The following is a 4595-nucleotide window of genomic DNA, read 5'->3' as shown; positions in this document are numbered from 1 at the left end:
GGAGCGTGAAGGGTGGGAAGAGGAGCCAATAAGAACCCGGCTTTTCCGGGCGGGGTGGGGCCGCGGCCGGGCGGGGCGGGGCCTTCGACTGGGCCTGCGGGGGCGGGGCGCAGCCGACCCCGAGTGCTAGCGCCGAGAGCTGGCGCCTCCGCGGAGAGAGCGAGAACCTCGCAGCCCGGCCGTGGGGGCGACGTGGAGGTCGAAGGCAGGTAGGTGCGGGGCGATCCTGGGCGGGCTCTGAGGCGGGTGCCTCGGTCCCTCGAGGCGGTGCGTGTCGCATGCTGGGCGTCGGAAGCGGGGCAGCGGGGCTGGCAGTGCGGGAGCCGGGACGCGCGGAGGTGTCGGCCGGACCCTGCAGTCTGGGCGCCTCCCCGGCCCGGAGGGACACGCGAGGCTCGGACACGAGCCCGGCGACGACTGGCGTCGGGAGCCCGGCTGGTGGGCCGCGGTGGCTGTGGCGGAGCCTGGCGAGGCGTCTCTCCGCCGCTCACCTCGGGGCCCGAGACCAGGGGCCGGGGGCGCTCGGCAGTCTTAGGGACGGGAGAGGGAGCGCGCCATCCAGGAGGAAACGCGGGGCTGTCGCCGGGACTGGCCGGCGAGTTTGAACGTCCACAGGCTGAGACCGTGGACTTTTAAACATTTGTGTGTGTTTCGATTCTTAACAGAATCTGAGGAGCACAATATTGAAAGTCGTCAAGTAGGATTTTGATTTTAAAATCGGACAGTGGGACATCTAAGAACTTTTGAGTAACTAGTATAGCAGAGGATGATTAGATTGTGAGTCAAGGGCTGGAGTCTCCGCCAGGACCCACATAACACATGTGATACCTCAGTCAAAACTACTGTGAAACTGGGACGCTCGCGCCCAGGGGTGTTGAGAGCCAAAGGAGATGAGTGAGAGTCGTCTGTAAATGTTAGGTATTGTAATTGATGCATCAGCAGCATGCATATTCTGTAAAGAAACTACTAAACGCCAGACACGTAGTAGGCACTATGTAAATCTTTACCCCGAGGCTAGTGATTCACCTCCAGTGTTTTAGATAAAAGTCTTAAATCTTTGTTTTCTGCGTAAATTGTTTAAGCTCCTTCCCCCCCCCCCCCCCAGAATCGCCATTGCTTGAAGTGTGGTCCATTTTGAACTGATTAATAAATTTTTCCAGAATAGCACATATTATCTATACATTGTTACTGAATTATTTATCATGAAGTTAGGTAGCAATCGAATACATAATTTACTTTTTTGCTTTAGGTAAGTAGTTCTAGTTTAAGTTACCTGGTAAAGTAAGCTGGGAGTATGGCTTCAAATCAAGACTTTCATTTGCTTTTGTAAGATTTAAGTCCTTCAAAACAAAATTACTATGTAGCTGTATTTTTTTGTACATTTATTATAGACACTTGCGTTCTTTTCCATGGATATGTGAATGTATAAGGGGTTTTAGGGGGAGAACGGTTATTAAAAAAGGGAATAGCATTTTGTTACCATCAGACTTACTGGGTGGTTTGAAGTAGTTTCCCAGGTAGAAACCTGGAAATATAGTAATTGTACCTCTTGGCCTTTCATTAGGGTTTTTTTAATATTGAATATGGCAATAGATTTTTTAAAACGCAGATATAAAGGAAGAATATTGTTTTTTTTTTTTTTTGATGTGACAATAGACAGTTTTCTAAACCTGGAAATTATATTTTAAAAGATCTGTAGCGTGTCTTATAGACAAGAATTTTAGACCAAAGAAGACTAAAAGCAAATCAGATGGAGTAGAGGGAAGGTTCCCAGTGAACATAATTTGTGTGTTGCTTTAAAAGTTTTATGTTTCAGCAGTTCAGTGGAACATAGGTGTTTTGAAACTACTTAAAACAATTTTAAATGTTTTAAATATGTACTCTCTATATAAATTTTGCTGTGATTTATAATTTGTTGATTTTGGAGGTCTGAAGCCTTACTGTCACATTATTTATTGAGCACTTACTATATTCCAGGGCACTGTTTTAGCACTTACATTGTATTTGGGTATGAGAAGAATATAATTCCTTCCTTCTAGGAGATTACACTCTACCAAGTGGGCTAAAATAAGTAGTAAGAAAGCTGTTTTTAAAACCGATGATAACATCAGTCAGCATTTATTGGGACCTACTTTGAGCCAGGCAGTGTTCTAAATTCTTTACGTGCATTACTTATTTAATCCTTAAAACAGCACCATGAGGGGTGTCATTATTTTGGTCTCCTCATTGAAAGTCATAGAGGTTGAGTAACGCCCCTGTCAAACAGCCTAGGCAGCAAAGCTAGCATTCGAGCCAGACAGTTAGACTCCAGAAATCCTGATCTCAACCTCTGCATTATACTGTTTCAAATTCTGTGAGTGGAATACAAATCAAATCCAATGTGTATTTAAAAGAGAGTTCTGTAAAGAACTTCTTCAAAAAAGAAGCAGAGAGAGAAAGAAACTGGTATTGCAAGATGTAGATGAAAGCTTGTCCAAGCTACAGTTTAATTATACTTTGTATATAAGACCATTTTCCCCCCACCCTGGTGAATGACTCGGGATTCTTTTTGTTTCTAAACTCTCAGTCACTCAGTTACTACAATTATGGTATTATCTTAATAATAGAACAGGTGATTATTTTTCTTTTTTTTTTTTTTTAAATTTTTTTTTTTTTCAACGTTTATTTATTTTTGGGACAGAGAGAGACAGAGCATGAACGGGGGAGGGGCAGAGAGAGAGGGAGACACAGAATCGGAAACAGGCTCCAGGCTCTGAGCCATCAGCCCAGAGCCCGATGCGGGGCTCGAACTCACGGACCGCGAGATCGTGACCTGGCTGAAGTCGGACGCTTAACCCACTGCGCCACCCAGGCGCCCCCAGGTGATTATTTTTCAACGAGGAGTTTAAAATATCTGTTCTCAGACCAAAAGTGAAATGTTAGATTTAAGAAAAAAAAAAAAATGCTTCCCTGCCTTCAAAAAGCTTATAACCAGAGGGGCGCCTGGGTGGCGCAGTCGGTTAAGCGTCCGACTTCAGCCAGGTCACGATCTCGCGGTCCATGAGTTCGAGCCCCGTGTCAGGCTCTGGGCTGATGGCTCAGAGCCTGGAGCCTGTTTCCAATTCTGTGTCTCCCTCTCTCTCTCTGCCCCTCCCCCGTTCATGCTCTGTCTCTCTCTGTCCCAAAAATAAATAAACATTGAAAAAAAAAAAAAAAAAAAAAAAGCTTATAACCAGAGATGGCTGGGTGGCTCGGTCAGTTTGACTCTTGATTTTGGCTCAGATCATGATCCCAGGATCTTGGGATTGAGCCCCAAGTCCGGCTCCACACTGCACGTGGAGCCTGGTTAAGATTCTCCCTCTCCCCCTCTGCCCTCTCCCCTGCTTGCACTCTCTTTCTCTCTCTAAAATTAAAAAAAAAATTTTTTGTTTCAAAAAGCATATAAGCAGACATGTAAATAAGTCCCTACAATTTCAGTGTGATAAGAGTTATAACAGAGATTGAGACAGAATTTAATGGGAATAGTGATGAGGGAAAATAATTCCGTGTATGATAGGGAGGAAGATTAGAGAGGAGATACCATATTTGAATTTGGCCTTGCAGGATGAATAGCAGTTAACTGAGTTGAGGAAGGAATTAAAGATATGGATGAAAACAAGAATATTATGTGGAAGTTTATGGTATGTGTGAGGGATGTATTGTAGTTTATTGCCTAAAGATGAGAGTGTATGAAGATGAGAGGGTGGGCTAAAGGGGATGGTGCCTGGAACCAAGCTGGAAAAAGAAAATTGCTGAGTTTGATTATGGTGGCATTAGGGTCACTGAAATTGCTAGAAATGAGGTGAGTGTGGGGTTTCAGTGTCTCTCCTTGGGAATAATGAAGACTTGTCCGGTTTGGCAAAGTGTTTCACTATAGAATATGGTGTTAAAAGCTGTTTTAATACTTTGAAGTACAAGAGGTGACCTAAAACAACATACAGATTTAGCTAAATCAAAAGTTAGGACTCAGAAAAAAGAAGTTGGCTGGTGCCACGCAGTGAAGAGTTTCTGTATCATGTTAGGGACTTTGGACTCGATTCTAAAGACAATGGAGAGCCAGTGAAGGATGGCAGGTAATTAGGAAAGATAATGTGGTATGGTGTGGAGGCTGGATGGGATGGAGAGAGGCAGAAGATAAAGAGATAAGTGAGAAGGCTTAACGCTATTGAAATCGTCCAGATAAGAGAGGATAGGGCCTGGAGTGGGGAAATCGTAATAGAGAAGAGGAGAGGACATGTCAAGATGTAGAATTTACAGGGGCCTCAAAAGTGATTGGCTTTGAAGGTGAACAGAAAAAGTAAATGGCTTAGTTTCTTAGTTTGGGAAACCGTGGGTAGAAGAACTTGTTTTATTTTTTAATGTGAGAGGAAGATCATTGTTTCAGTGTTGAACACGTTAAGTTTGAAGTGTGTCTGTCTGGAGCATTCAGGTAGAGATGTCAGGTCGGGAGGATCCAGAGCCCAGGAGGGAGGCTGAGATTGGTGATCCAGATTTCAGAGTTAGCCAGTAAGTGGTATTTGAAGCCTTAAGAGCAGAGGAAATTGCTCAGGGAGAGCAATCATACGATATGATTCTTG

The 4595-nt window shown here is 44.4% G+C and overlaps 1 protein-coding gene across 4 annotated transcripts in view; it reads left to right on the top strand.

The window, feature by feature from the left end:
- The first annotated feature begins 101 nt into the window (after positions 1-101).
- DENND2C (DENN domain containing 2C) overlaps positions 102-4595 on the top strand; it is a 91111-nt gene continuing 86617 nt past the window's right edge. For 3 of the 4 annotated variants that reach the window (XM_045478733.1, XM_045478730.1, XM_045478734.1), the window contains exon 1: positions 102-209. The gene's annotated coding sequence lies outside the window, so the exon portion shown is untranslated. The remainder of the gene's footprint in view (positions 210-4595) is intronic. The other variant, XM_045478731.1, reaches the window with a different exon arrangement.

The sequence above is a fragment of the Leopardus geoffroyi genome, chromosome C1, assembly GCF_018350155.1.
Source record: "Leopardus geoffroyi isolate Oge1 chromosome C1, O.geoffroyi_Oge1_pat1.0, whole genome shotgun sequence".
Classification (NCBI taxonomy): Eukaryota; Metazoa; Chordata; class Mammalia; order Carnivora; family Felidae; genus Leopardus; species Leopardus geoffroyi.
The sequence above is the reverse complement of the archived record's forward strand: the minus strand, read 5'-3'. Positions and strand labels throughout refer to the sequence as shown.